General features: G+C 43.2%; 1 protein-coding gene across 5 annotated transcripts in view; it reads left to right on the top strand.

The window, feature by feature from the left end:
* The window catches only part of SPECC1 (sperm antigen with calponin homology and coiled-coil domains 1), a 285,593-nt gene that overhangs the window by 52,499 nt on the left and 217,411 nt on the right, over positions 1-15,683 (top strand). For 2 of the 5 annotated variants that reach the window (XM_032320262.1, XM_032320265.1), the window contains exon 1: positions 6,366-6,507. The exons of 1 other annotated variant lie outside the window; for it this stretch is intronic. The gene's annotated coding sequence lies outside the window, so the exon portion shown is untranslated. Of the gene's footprint in view, positions 1-5,726; positions 5,838-6,365; positions 6,508-15,683 lie in introns of those variants that run through there. 2 more of the 5 variants (XM_032320263.1, XM_032320267.1) reach the window with 2 other exon arrangements.

The following is a 15,683-nucleotide window of genomic DNA, read 5'->3' as shown; positions in this document are numbered from 1 at the left end:
TTAGCAGTCACTCTCCCTTTATGCCCCCCCTTCATCCCATGGAAACCACTAATCTACTTTCTGTGTTTAGGGATTTGCCTATTCTGGAAATTTCATAGGAATGTAATCATACAGTATGTGGCTTTTTGTGTCTGGCTTTTTTCACTCAATATAAGATTTTCAAGGTTCATCTACGTTGTAGCATGGATGAACATTTCTTTTTTTTTTTTTTTACTTTATTCCTTTTTACTGATAATAATATCTTGTTGTATAGATATACATTGTGTTTATCCATTTATCAGTTGATGGATTTTGGGGTTTTTTTCCCCCTACCATTTGCCCATCACAAATAGTGCTGTTATGAATATTTGTGTACAGATTTCTGTTTGAATTCTTATTTTCAGTTTTTTAGGGGCAAGGAGTAGAATTGTGGGCCATAATGGTAACTCTGTGCTTAACTTTTTGAGGGACTGCCAAACTGTTTTTTCACAGTAGTCACAGCATTTTACAGTCCCACAAACAATGGACGAGGGTTCCGATTTCCCATAGCCTTGGCAATGCTTGTTAGTATCTGTTTGGTGGTACCCATTACTGGTAGGTGTGAAGTGGTATCTCATGTGGCTTTGATTTGCCTAGCTCTAATGCCTAATGATGGTGAACATTTTTTATGTGCTTATCAGCCATTTGTATATTTTTTACAAGATTTTATTTATTTATTTGACAGAAATCACAAGTAGGCAGAGAGGAAGGCAGAGAGAGAGAGGAGGAAGCAGGCTCCCCGCTGAGCAGAGAGCCCCATGCGGGGCTTGATCCCAGGACACTGGGATCATGACCTGAGCTGAAGGCAGAGGCTTTAACCACTGAGCCACCCAGGCGCCCTGGCCATTTGTATATTTTATGTTCTCTTTGGAGATGTATGTATTTGAATCCTTTGCCCATTCGTTAGTTGAGTTACTTGCCCCTTTATTATTGAGTTGTAAGGGTTCTTTACATGTTCCGGAGAACAGACCCATATATCAGATATATGACTTACAGATATTTTCTTCTATTATATATGGGTCATCTTTTCACTGCCTTTTGCAGCACAAGAGTTTTTAATCTTTGGGAAGGCTAATTTACATAATTTTTTGTTTGTTACTTGTGTTTAAGATCTCTATGAAAACATTACAAATCCAAGGTCATGAAGTTTTACACTTAACATTTTCTTCTAAGATGTTTTCAGCTGTTACATCTTTGAGGTAATTTTGTATATAATATGAAATAGTCTAGTTTCATTTTTTTGAATATGAATATCCAGCTGGCCAGCACCATTTGTTGGAAAGACTGCTCCTACCCCATTGAATGGTCTTGGCTCTCATGTCAAAGATCACCTTCCCTGAAAGTATGGGTTCATTTCTGGACTCTCAGTTCTATTTTACAGATCTACATATGTCTGTCCTTGTGTCAGTACCAAACAGTGTTGATTGCTATAGCTTTGTAGTAAGTTTTAGAACACCCAGTGCCTTGGGGCTCCTGGGTGGCTCAGTCATTAACAATCTGCCTTCGGCTCAGGTCATTGTCCCGGGGTCCTAGTATCAGGCCCCATGTCAAGCTCCCTGCTCGGCGGGAAACCTGCTTTTCCCTCTCCCACTCCTCCTGCTTGTGTTCCCTCTCTCGCTGTGTCTCTTGCTGTCAAATAAATAAATAATCCTTTTTAAAAAAATAATAAAGATTTAGAACACACAGTGCTCCATGCAATTCGTGGCTTTGTACTAAGTTTTAAAATTGGGAAGTGAGAGTCTTTCAGCTTTGTTCTTCTTTTCAAGATTGTTTTGATTATTCTGAGTCCCTTGCATTTCCATATGAGCTATAGAATTAGCTTGTCAATTTCTGTAAAAAGAGAAACTGGAATTTTGATAGGTATTGCATTGAATCTGTAGATCAATTTGAGGACTATTGTCCTCTTAAGTCTTATAATACATGAACATGAGAGTCCATTTAAGACTTCTTTAACATTTTTCAATGTTGTATAGTTTTTTATGTACAACTGTGCACATAATTTGTTAAATATATTACTAAGTATGCCTTCCCTTTTGGTGTCATTGTAAATAGAATTGCTTTGTTATTATTTTGGATTGTTCATTGCAAGTAAGTAGAATTGAAAATTATTTTTATATAATGACCTTGTATCCTACAACCTTGCTGAATAAGTTTATTAGCTTTGTTTTGTTAAAGATTTTTTGAGATGTTCTACATAGAAGATCATTAGATAATAGAGATAGTTATACTTTTCTTACCCATCCGGATGCCTTTCTTTTTATTGCCTTATTTCCTTGGCTAAAGACGCCAATACAATGTTGACCAGAAGTGGAGAGAGCAGAGACATCTCTATCTTATTTCTGATGTCAGAGGAAAACTTTATGATTTTCACCCTTAAGTGTGGTGTTTATTGTTGGCCTTTATCAGGTTGAGGAATTTCCTTTTTATTCCTGGTTTATGGAATATTTTTATTATGGAAGGGCATTAGATTTTGTCAAATGCTTTTTCTGCCTCTATTGGAAAAATCCTGTGGTTTTGTCCTTCATTCTATCAATATGGTGTATTATGTTGATTGGTTGTCATATGTTGGACCAACCTTGAATTCCTGGGGTAAATCCCACTTGGTCATGGTATGTAATCCCTTAGATATGTTGCTAAATTTGGTTTGTTGGTGCTTTGTTAAGGATTTTTACATCTGTGTCATAGGGAATATTGATATAGTACACTTTTAATGGATGCATGGTGTTTAATTACATGGATAAACCATAATGTAACCAATTAGACTTTCAATTCTTTCCTTTGTTGTCATTGTTACAATCAAGGATCAGTTTATAACTCCTACACATACAGTTTTGCATTCATCCATGATTATTGTCATAGGATACGTTCCTACAAATGGAATAACTGAACCAGAGGTGCAGAGATGTTTGTCTCATTTTGCCATTGGCATCTTTGTTTTATTTATAGGATTTTCATTGTTTGTGGAGGCTTTTTTTTTTTTTAAAGATTTTATTTATTTATTTGACAGACAGAGATCACAAGTAGGCAGAGAGAGAGAGGAAGAAGCAGGCTCCCCGCTGAGCAGAGAGCCCGACACGGGACTCGATCCCAGGACCCCGAGATCATGACCTGAGCCGAAGGCAGCGGCTTAACCCACTGAGCCACCCAGGCGCCCCTTGTGGAGGCTTTTTATTTTCAAAGTCAAATCTGTCTTTTTTTTATGTATTCTGCCTTTGTGTGTGGGCTCAGAGAGGCCTTGCTCACCTTGTTCAGATAAACAATCTCCTCTCTTTCCTTCTAGTTCTTTTTTTTTTAAAGATTTATTTATTTATTTGACAGAGAGAGAGAGAGGGAACACAGCAGGGGGAGTTGGAGGACAAGAAGGCTTCCCATTGAGCAGGGAGTGCAGTGCGGGGCTCGATCCCAGAATCTGGAGATCATGACCTGAGCTAAAGGCAGACGCTTAATGACTGAACCACCTCTTTCCTTCTAGTTCTGATAATGCTGCTTCTTCTTCTTCTTTTTTTTCTTCACTTAAATTTTTATTCTATCAGAAATCATTTGGATACATGGTATGAGGTAAAAGTCTTTTTTTTCTCTCTCTCTAAATGTTTAGCCAATTTTCCCAATGCCATTTTTAAAGACAATCCATTTTTTTTTAATCCTCAGATTAGTAATGCTATCTTTATCTTAATTCTTTTTTTGGGATTTGTTGTGATCCATTTACGATGTTTCTATTCCTGAACCACAACACTGCAATTATTTTACTTCTCTGGTCTCTATTAATATCTGGCAGTACAAGTCCCTTTTCATATTTTTTTCAACAATATTCTTCTACAGAGAAGAATAAATTATTCTATATCTTCTATAGAGAAGAATTACTCTACCAGGTACATTTTAGGATAGTTTTATAAGGCATCATTTTCATAACTCTTAATCGTGTTAGAATTTTTATTGGAATTATAATACATTTATATAACTATTTTGTGAAGAATCGATATCATGGTATGTTGTTATGTTTTTTTCATCCAGTCCTCTATTCTGTTACTCAGTAAAATGTTATCGATTTGGGGGTGGGGGTGTGATTGCAATTTTCTTACCAGATTTATTCATAGATATTCTATACATATTTTCACTCATAAGCAGAACTTGTTTAGCATACAGTAACTTATTTAGATGTATTGTGTTATTATACAATTTAGTAATTTTTTATTAATTTTTAGAAAATCTAGAAAATACAGTGTGAATTTAAAAAAGAAATGACACACAATAGCCACCCTGAACACTTTGTGTATGTCCTTCTGGTAATAGATTTACAGTCTGATTGGTAAGATGCAATCACATGAAAGCCTTAAGCCAGAGGTGTCTGGGTACCTCAGTGGGTTAAGCCTCTGCCTTTGGCTCAGGTCATGATCCCAGGGTCCTGGGATCGAGCCCCACATCGGGCTCTCTGCTCAGTGGGGAGCCTGTCCCCACCATCTCTCTGCCTACTTGTGATCTCTGTCTGTCAAATAAATAAATAAAATCTTAAAAAAGAAAGACAGAAAGAAAGATAGAAAGAAGAGAAAGAAAGAAAGAAAGAAAGACAGGCTTAAGCCAGTGCACTAGCCTGTATTTTTTTGCCAGTCCAGCATTTTTTTTGCTTTTGGGATCTGCTCTTCTTATAACTAGTGGGGCTGTCAGTCACCCAGGTCCCTCTCCCTTACCACAGGGCTGGAGAGGGTCTCACTCTGAGGTTTTTCTCTGAGGAGTGCCTGTCTTCTGAGGTCTCGAATGCCATAGACTTCTAATCATGCAATGCTGCCGTAAAAGGCTTTCTCATCCCAAGGGCACCATGTTTGAATGCATTGAACTTGGGGAAACAGAGCTGAAAGGTGATGAAAACAGGTTCCTGATGACTTTGGAACCTCCCGGTCTCCTGGCTGAAAGCCAGCTCGAATGCATCCTTACACTATCCAGTTAGTCAAGCCAATAAATTTGTTCTTTTGCTTAAGCGAGTGGTGGGGTTAGGGCGGGGGAGAGATGACACCCAGGTGAGTTAGCTCCCCTTATTCCCCTGCCCCTGCTCCGCCCTGGGTAGATGGATATTCTCCAGTGAGAGCAGGTCCCATGCATTGTCCCCTGCTTTCTTTAAGAGGGAAGGCCACCAAAGGCAGAGGTGTTTGCCTGGGTGGCATGGGCCACGTTTGTAAGAACAGCGCCCACAGGGGAAGGCCAGCTCTTAACTGCATGGCCACAGCCCCTTACTTAGTGATCTGTTGTTAGAAAGGCAAAGTCTGGGGCGCTTGGGTGGCTCAGTGGGTTGAAGCCTCTGCCCTCAACTCGGGTCATAATCCCAGGGTCCTGGGATTGAGCCCTGCATCGGGCTCTCTGCTCCACAGCGAGTCTGCTTCCTCCTCTCTCTGCCAGCCTCTCTGCCTCCTTATGATCTCTGTCTGTCAAATAAACAAACAAAATCTTAAAAAAAAAAAAAAAAAGCAAAGTCTGCATATGAGGGGGGACTCAGTGTCCCCGAGGCTCTGCAGACTCATGCTGTCTCCTAAGTAAAGCCTCCGTGCCGTGTAAGAGATACTTGGCTAAATCTCACCCTTATTATCCAGTATAATCGCAATAAACCTCCACCTCGTGGCAGTGACTAAGCTCAGCCCCGATGACTACAGTTCTTGCTGAGGGCAGATAGGACCCATGTTGCTTGTTTACCTTCATGAATTCCTTCCCTGTTTTTACAGGCACGGCTCATCGTCACTGGGGTGTGCAGACCATCCAAAGTAGCAGGACACGTGGACCTCAGGTTTTAGGAGGGTGCGCGTAATTCTGGAATTCTCTGAATTCAAAACTAGGTATGAAAATATTTAGAATGAAAAAATGGGAATTTCAGTCAACAACCAGAGGCTTGGAGGTTTAGGTGCTTTATCTCTAAGAACGTTTTCACTCAGCTCACAAGAACTGCCTGCTTTGAAAGGTTTCCTGAGCTAGCCTGACTTCCCCATCCCACCTAGAACATGCCACAGCCCACAGGTTATGGCAAGTGAGGGGCCCTGAGGCTTCGAGGCAAACTCACCTTTGAAGACAGACTAGATTTTTTTTTTCCTTTTCTTTTTTTTTTTTTCCCTTCTGTTTGATATCTCAGGTTTGAAAGAGCAACATGCTAGTCAGCCCATGTTTTTAAATCCTTATGTTTTAGAGAGGTACAAATTAAGTATTCAGGAACCGGTAGGAGAGAAGTGATTTTGCAGTGTGTGTGTGTGTGTGTGTGTGTGAGAGAGAGAGAGAGAGAGGGAGGGAGGGAGGGAGAGGGAGAGGGAGCAGGGAGGGGTGGGGTGGGGGGAGCCTGTCAGAAGCCTTGGAGCCCGCCTGCTTCCTGAGTGAAGCTTTGCTCAGATGCTCACTGCCTGGGCCCCTTGAGTGTGGTTTTCCTCCCGGGCCAGCACCAAACCCCAGAATAGTGCGGCTGACTTGCTGATTGAGGTCAGCAGCTCCCCGGAGGCACGAGAAGCCAGAGCCTTTGCAGTAAGTACATAGTTGGTTATTATTTAAGATGGGGATGGAAAATCTTAGAAGAATAGCTCTCTCTGGGGGAAGAGGTTCTTCTGCTTTAGGTATAATGTCTAACATACCCAGTGAACCCTGATATGACTAAGGCCTGATTAATACATTTTTGTGTATGTGATTCATGGACTAGATCATTGAATGCTACATTCATGCTTTTGGGGGGCTAAAAATGAATTTGAAACTCGTCTTCTTGATATCTTGAAAAAAATAGTCTTTTTTTCCCCTGCCTGTTACTTTTTTCATCTTGCACAGTAAGGATCATTAATGCTGACTTTAATATATAGAGTCTGGGGGAAAAGAAATCCTCCCTGTGGGTACTAATTACTAGTGCTTATGGAGGTCTGTTTTCACAACCAAAGTGAATAGGGCTGCTTCTGTGCATTCTTTTCAGCAAGTGTGGGACAGAGAACCACCCACTTGACTGGTTCTTAGGCCCCTGAAAAGTTCTAGAGCCCTCTGCCCTTGAAGGTGAGCACTGTGGAGTGTGCCCTCCCATCTTGCAGAGGGCCTGATAATGTCCCAGAGCTTAATATCTGGGCCAAACATTGTGCTCATGAGGCCTAGATGGCAGAACTTCAAAGATGTGACAAAGATAGAGGCTTTTCTAGGAAGTTACTTATTATACGGTTTCTGTTTAGACAGTATTTTGCACTAACCCTCCCCTACCCCCCAGCCCCGTCCTCACCCCAGCCAAAGGCACAGGCTACTTTGAAATGTCTCTTCACCATTCTGTTTTTCTGGAAATGAAGTTTTTCGGGTTTTTTGGATTTGTTTTTTGTTTTTCCCTTTTTCCTCTGTCTTATTAGGACAAAATATTTAGCTCAGTAATGAAGGAAGTTGATGTTTTAAGTTTACTCAAACAATGTGATTTTCCTCACCTTGTTAGACTGCAAAAGGAAAAAAAAGACATACATTCCCTGTTTCTGCTGCAGGACTCACTAATATGGCTCCGTTTTGTTCCTTTACTACTGGGCTCCACAGATGATGTATCTTTACAGGGTTCTAGTGGAGAGTAGATGTTTCACTTCCTTTAATCTTCCCTTTGCCAAGTGGGTTTACAAGTAATTGTTGTCTAAGCAGAAGAAACCCACAAAAGTAGGGAGAGCAGGAAACTAACCATACTAAACTTTCAAGTGGAAACAGACACTATGTGTGAAGTAGCTTCCTCATTTCAGTCCCCCCACCCCCCACGTAAACACGTTTACACTTTGCCATGTGACAAAAATAACATTTTTGTTAGGTGATAGGCACAGCACTCAAGTTATCTCATTTGATTCTCAAAACACTCCTGCAAAGTGGCTGTATTTATGGTTTTCACTTTATAGGCAAGGAAACCGAGGCATAGAAAGGTGTTTATAACTCATTGGAGTGGCGCAGCTGGGATTGGGACTTGGGTCTTTCTAAATCCACAGTAAATTTAGAAATTAGAGAAAATAGTGACTCAATTCCACACCCTCAAACAACTTAAAATTTCTATATTTTTTTCTACTTGTACAACTGGATATTATATTGTAGGGTTTTCTTTAAAAAAAAGTTATTAGTGTCACGATTATTTTTAATAATGTATAATGTTCTGGTCAGTGATTGTTTCATAAATTATTTAATATTCCCTGTTCTTGAAAATTGGGTTGTTTTCCCTTTTTTTGCTGTTTGTTTTCTTCCTATTATAAACGATATTTCAGGGGCCCCCGGCTGGCTCAGTCAGTAAAGCATGTGACTCTTGATCCTGGGGTTGTGAGTTCAAGCCTCACGTTGAGTGCAGAGATTACTTAAAAATAAAATCTTTAAAAAAAAACTTCAGTAACTACATTGTCCATATGATTTCCCCCAGGTTTCTGGATCATTTCTGTAGAGTAGATTCTCAGACATGGGATTACTAGATAAAAGGGACATGAACATTTATTTTAATAGTGCTGAATTACTCTTTATCAACACTCTGTGTGAGGTCCCCTTTTGATTTCATCCATTTCACCAAGGACAGTATCATTTTAAAAAATAGACAAAACAGGGGCACCTGGGTGGCTCAGTGGGTTAAGTCTCTGCCTTCGGCTCAGGTCATGATCCCAGGGTTCTGGGATTGAGCCCCACATCGGGCACTCTGCTCAGCGGGGAACCTGCTTCCCTCTCTCTCTCTCTCTGCCTGCCTCTCTGCCTACTTGTGATCTCTGTCTGTCAATAAATAAATAAAAATCTTTAAAAAAAATAGACAAAACAGAAGCTTTTTGTAATTTTGCATTTCTTTTAATATAATTAAGTTGAATGGTTTTTTTCACATTTGTTTATAAGTTTTATTTTCTCTTTTGCTCATCTGTTAGGATTTTAATGGTTTTTTTTTTTTTTTTTGCTAATTTATATATCTTTTTGATAAGATTTATTTGGCATACTTTTGTCAGTTATTTTTCCCAGCCTACTGGTCACCTTTTCAAAACGAATTTTTTAAAAATGTAACCATTTAACATTTTCACATAGTCCAAATTGTCCTTTTTTTCCCCTTGATTCTTCTTACCTTAGAGACCTGTTATCCTCTTTTAAGGGATTTTTTTTTTCCTTCTAGTTTGTATTTGGGTGGATGATGTGAAAAGTGGGCTCAGACTGACTTAAAATAATGCCAGTTTTCCCAACATCATTTATGAGAAATCTTTATGTTCTCTGGTTCCTCAGCTTTTCTGTTAAAAGATTTTTCTGTGTTATCTGTTTGATCTATAGCAGCTGTTTCTGTGCCATTATCTCATTGTATTAATTTTTTTAATTTTTAATTTTTTTGAAAGATTTTATTAATTTATCTGACAGAGAGAGAGATCACAAGTAGGCAGAGAGACAGGCAGAGAGAGAAGGGGGGGTGGGGAGCAGGCTCCCTGTTGAGCAGAGAGCCTGATGCAGGGCTCAATCCCAGGACCCTGAGACTATGACCTGAGCCGAAGGCAGAGGCTTAACCCATCAAGCCTCCTAGGCACCCCACATTTTATTAATTTTTGTTGCTTTTGTGATATATTGAGAGGACGTTGTGTAGAGCCAACATGAAGTACTGACTATGAGTGTGGACTCAGGAGGCAGGCTGCTAAGTCCTAACTTATGTGTCCCTTGGTTTTATTATTTGTAAAATGGGGATAGTGATAGATAATGTCCACTATGTGGGTTGTTAGGGTGAGGAAACAAAAGCTAAATTAAAAAAAAAACAAAACACTGGAAACAGTATTTGATGTATATACATCTGTGTAGAGAATATTTGATGTATACATGTATGTATTTTATGCACACAAATGTACAGTATGTATTTTATATAATATGTATTAAGAAATATAGATCATATATTTTCTTATGTAGAATCAAATGTGTCCTTCTTTCCCTATTTGGGTTAAGACAAACTTTCACACAGTCTTGGGAGATGGAGAAAGAACATTTGACTCTATACGTGTTAAGAAACTTGGTACATTGAAAGATAGGCAAGTAACAAAGATACACATGCAAAACACACACCACAGAGGATTACTACCCATTATTCTTTTTTTTTTTTTTTTTTAAAGATTTTATTTATTTGACAGAGAGAAATCACAAGTAGACGGAGAGGCAGGCAGAGAGAGAGAGAGAAGCAGGCTCCCTGCTGAGCAGAGAGCCCGATGCGGGACTCGATCCCAGGACCCCGAGATCATGACCCGAGCCGAAGGCAGCGGCTTCACCCACTGAGCCACCCAGGCGCCCCGATTACTACCCATTATAAATAAAGAATTCCCATGAATCAATTAGCAAAAGACAAATACATAAAGAAAAACCAGGCAAGGACAGTTTGTAAATAGGCAAGTTATATTTATTTTTATAAATAAGTAATTCGTAGGAGAAGAAATATAGCTGATCAATAAACATATCATGTTCTATCATATTCAATGTCAGTAAGTACCATGGAAATGCAAATTTGAATACTAATGAAATATTGCCCTTGCAACAGATTGGCAGAAATTGAAAATAGGTTATCCGGTGTCAAAGAGAACATATGGAAGATGGGCATTGGCAGTCACAAGTATAAGGAACAAGAATTAATAAAGCTTTTTGTATGGCAATTTTACAAAATCTACCAAAATGTAAAATAACCTTTAATGTATCTCAAAACAATTCTGTACATTTTCAAGTTAGCATATACAAGTGTGATCATATTTACATTTAAAATTTCATTATTTATATTAAGAAACCTGAACTCTCAGGGCACCTGGGTGCGTTGGTCAGTTATGAATCTGACTCTTGATTTCGGCTCAGGTCATGATCTCAGGGTTGTGAGATCAAACCCATCATCGGGCTTGGCCCTGGGCCCGGAGCTTGCTTAAGATTCTCTCTCCCTCACCTCTGCCCCCCGACCACTTGCATGTGTGCTCTTGTTCTCTCAAAAAAATAAGAAACTTAAACTGCCTATTTTTAAAATTTGTATGTATATAAAAATTCATCTTAAAAAAGTAGTGGGTGTATAATATCAAGCTGTTTACTATGGGAAGTAGAATTAAGGGCAAGGTCTCTCACCTTTTGCTTTGTATATTTCTATGTTTGAATTTTTCTGTAAGTCTGTATTTGTGTATTATTTGTGTAAGATAGAAGACAGACAGGCATCGTTCCACGCCCATAGGCAAGAAAATTTTAGGGAGCAGAACCCCAGGTGTAGAGGTCTACAACTGGGAAAGTACAAGACAAATTTTAGGAAGCATGAGCATTTGGGTGGCAGTGTTTTCATATTCTTTACAGGTTTTAACTTATGTTTTAGGAAAAGAAGCAAGGAACTTGTTGAGAAAACTCAACCTGAGAGGCTTCATTGCTGAGCTCTGACCTCTAAGCAGCTTCCCTCTCTGTTTTCCTGCTGTTTGCAAGGGGTCCACACTTGGGTGGCTCATAGACCCTACCCCAGACACACTGTGCCTCTCCCCTTCCTGTGTTCCTGTTTATTCCTTATTTTATTTTGTTTTTAAAGGTTTATCTATTTGGGGGAGCATGGGGGAAGGGATACAGGGAAAGGGAGAGAGAAAATCCCCAGCAGAACCCCTGCCAAGCATGGAGCCCAACATGGGGCTCAGTCTCACCACCCTGAGATCACAACCTGAGCCGAAATCAAGAGTCGGACATTTAACCGACTGAGCCACCCAGCCGCTCCCCTTAATCTGTATTTTCAAAAGGTTCATCTGACCTTCATAATCGCCATTCATCTAGTTACTCGCCCAGATGATACCTAGCGCCTAGTCCCAGCCAAGCAGTGCACGCGGCCCTGCGGAGACAACGGTGAGCAGGAGAGGGATGGGACCAGCCCTGTGGGAGCAGCAAACCCACTAACCAATTACTCATCCCCAATCATGAGCGTTGCTAGGAAGCTGCCAGATAAGGAGAGTAATAGCTGAGAGCCCATTTAGAGGGATGCTCAGGAGGGGGCAAGCAGAGGGGGCTATTCTAAGAAAAACACAGGTGGGGACTGCCCCCCCAACCCCCTCCCACATCCAGCCGTTTGGAAGCCCGTGCTGGTTCCATCACTCCAGCTCTCCCATTCTGTCTCCTTCTCTCCATTCCTCCTGCCGTTTCCTTTCTCCTTTTGCTGGGACCACCATTCCTCAGACTGTAGTCCTCCAAATTCCCTTTTCTCATTGTTTTTGCCATAGCCAACTGCCATGGCTTACTTATCAAATTTCCTAAAACTGACATCACTAACATATTTTAAAAGGAAACTTGTTGACTCCCTTGAGTAAATGAGAAATCGCGAAAACAAAATAAAGCCAACTCTACAAACTAAAATGAAAATTTACCGGTAACGAAGGCAGAACTCTGTCACCTGGTCCGTAAGGCTAACAAGGTCGCTTTGATCACAAAGGGATGCCGTTCATGGAAGAAGCATGTATTAGGTTTAGATATTTAGCCAGTAGAAAAGGACTCTTGTCTATGATGACTTTGTTAGCCAGTAGATTTCAGGACAAGGGCGCTGCAAGAAACAGATGGGAGAAGGAGACTGGAGAGCAGTGATTTATTGTATACTCCCAAGGGTGAGGTGAGCTGGGGACACGTGACAGCCAGGGAGACAGAGGGTCACCCTTTGAGACAGCCCTTGGAGGCACACCTGGAGCTGCGACAAGGGGCCACCTCCTAATGAGGAGAGCCTAACTCGTCTTGCCCTGGAAAGAGTCCACAGAGCTGCTGGGGAGGATTTTTACAGGAGATATAGGTCAGTATCTTAGGGGGATGGTCTGGGTTGTGAATAAAAGTCTTCATTGAGCCTGGGGGGCTGGAGAACTGCTCGCTAGTGTACCCACTGCCTGGGGGGACCTGTCCTCGGGCTCACCGATGAGCTTAAGTAAAGGGTTTCGGGAGTCCTGGCTTCCCCAGTGCTACCTGGAGCCCTTGCTGCCTGGAAGGAGCCCGCCTGCAGTGGGATGTGCTCAGCGGCTTGTGTGACTAGGTTTGGGCTGCTGAGTACCTGGGTGGGGATCTCCTTGGCCACCACCAGGCCCTCCTCGAGGCCCTGCTGTCCAGCCTGGTGTCTTGAGGCTCTTGCTTGCTCTCATCCCCTCGGGTCCCTCACCACTTGCTCCCCACCTCCTGCCAGGGCATCTCTTTCCCTTGCCTGACTGTTCCTGCTGCCTGTGGATGTCCTCTGCCCCTTTGCCCCTAGCTAGTGCCTCTTATCTTTCCTCGTGGAGCCTTCTCAGGCTGTCCCCCCTGGCTTGGCCATACCCCCCTCCCACAATAAGCTCTGAGAGCACACTGTGACTCTCTACAGTAGCTTTCACAGTGGAGATCTTCTATTTTGGGAGCCATATGGTCGTCCCCTGCTCTAGACCATGAACCTCCCAGTGAGCAGGAATTATGTCTGTGTTTGCTCATCCTGGTGTGGCGTGCCTCCCTGAGAGACAGCAGGTTCTCCAAGAGGGTTTGCTGAGGGGAACAAATGAATGAAATAGTCCCCAGCTATTTGACTGTGTGAAGGAGTGAATTCACTATCCCTTGGGGCCTGACTTTGCTATTCCCAATGCAGTCACTGGCAGGGAATGAAGGGGAGTAGCAGGAGAGAAGGCTGGGGTAGTGGGGACTGCAGGCAGGGGCTGTGGATTAGACTCCAAGGGATATGGGGGCCCACTGGAGGACTTTAAGCAGACAAGTAATGGGACATGGTCACTGTTTCAAATGGAGCACTACAGATAGGGGTGAGCAAAAAAGTCAGAAGAAGATCTGAGCGCATTTGGGGCCTATCTTGACCATACAGCCAATGCATATGGCCATTGTAGTTGGCAGAATCCCCTTACTTGTTGTTCTGATGAGTGCCCTTTCCACCAAAGAGCCACAGTTCAGTCCCGAGTTTCATGTGTTAAAATACAAATAGAACTTAAAAATTAACAAATGGTTGCTGTTCCCAAAAGCCACCACAGCGGCCCCGTGGCTCACGTGCTCCAGTTGGGACACACAATGGTCTTGGCTGCCAACCCCACAGGGACCGCCTCGGGAATGCGTGGTCCCGCCAGCCCGTTGTCTCCTTCAGGCACGGACCCCGTCACACACGGAAGAGGCACACTGGGCTACAGAGGAAAGGCTACACCCCTTAACCTGGCTTTTGGGACCTCCACAGTCTGCTGCCAACCCTATTTCCAGGGCTGTTTTGCTCTACTTGCCACCCCACTTATCCCCTGCAGCCAAACCAAACCACTCTAGAACATCGACCCCGTGATTGTGTCCTCCTTCCTGCCTTTGGCTCTGTTTGTCCCTGGAATGCTCTTTCTGCCACAGAGGGTCCCAGAGTCGGGGGCTTTAACACAGAGGTTAATTCCTCATAGTTCTGGAGGCTAGAAGCCTGAGATATAGGTGGCAGCCATGTTGGTTCCTTCTGAGGCCTCTCTCCTTGGCTTGTGGATGGCCATGTTTGCCCTGTGTCCTCATGCGGTCTTCCCTCGGTGTGTGTCTGTGTCCCAGTTTTCTCCTCTTGAAAGGACACCACTCTCTGGCCGGAGGGCTCACCCCAGTGACCTCCTTTTGCCTCAGTCACCACTTCACAGGTCCTGTCTCCAGATACAGTCAGGGTGAGGTCCTGGGGGTGAGGACTTCAACACAGGATTGGGGGAGGCACATTTAGTTCCTAACAAGAGTCTGGCTCCAATACCACTTTGTCCTCAAGCTTCATAGCCCTTTCATTTCCCCTCTTCTCACACATCATAGCCCTTTGGCAGACTTCTAACACTCTGTCCTTTGGTACTCATTCATTCATTCCTTCATTCACTCGAGCAGTCGGTCATTCACTAGAAACACCTGGAAACACTTCCTGAGGGCCAGAGATCTGCTCGATGCTGGCAATCCAGAGCTGAAAACATGGTGCCCAGCCTGCATCCTTAGTGGACAGACAGACAATTAGAACAGCTGTGACAGTGTGACACAGTGTGACAGATGCTGAGGCTTAAGGAGGGGGCATCCGATCCAGCGCTGGAAGCGGAGCCAATGGAACTTACTAGGTCAGGGGATGCTTCCGCTGAGCCCAGCATGGTGAATGGGAGTTAAGAGGCTGAGGGAGTGGGGTGAGTGTCGCACCCGGAAAGGACGGTGCGTGGGAAGGCTGGGAGTTGCAGGGGGCCACGGTGCTTCCAAGGAGCTGCAAGCCATCCATTGTGGGAGCAGGTGTCTGCAGTGGGCGTGCGAGAGAGTGGGCGAGGTGGGGCCGGGGGTGGGCACGAGGGTGCAGGAAGCCTGGCATGTGGCACTGGGGCTCTCTCCTGAAAGGGGTGGTGGTGGAAGGAGAGGGACTTGAGCAGGCTGTGGTTTAGAAAGCCTGCTAGCATCGTGGTAGCAGACGGTGGCCTGACTCTAGGTAGGGAAACCAGGAGTAATTCCTCCGATCCCCATGAAGATGCAAAGTGTGGAACTAAGAGGCAGGAGAAGATCCTGGAGAGCTTTGGCAATCTGAGGGGCAGAACTTGGTGACTGACCAAGGACAGTGAGAGGGCCATCACTGGGTCCCTAGATTCTGAGTCTCGGCGAATGATCCCGTTTTGAATGTGCGATTTGATGACTTGGGCTAAATGAGCACACCCATGGGACCGCCACTACAATCAAGATATGGAGCCTTCGGGGCACCTGGGTGGCTCAATGGGTTAAGCCTCTGCCTCTGGCTCGGGTCATGATCTCAGGGTCCTGGG

Source organism: Mustela erminea, chromosome 18, assembly GCF_009829155.1.
Source record: "Mustela erminea isolate mMusErm1 chromosome 18, mMusErm1.Pri, whole genome shotgun sequence".
NCBI lineage: Eukaryota > Metazoa > Chordata > Mammalia > Carnivora > Mustelidae > Mustela > Mustela erminea.
Note: the sequence above shows the minus strand (reverse complement) of the source record. Positions and strands in the feature narration are given on the sequence as shown.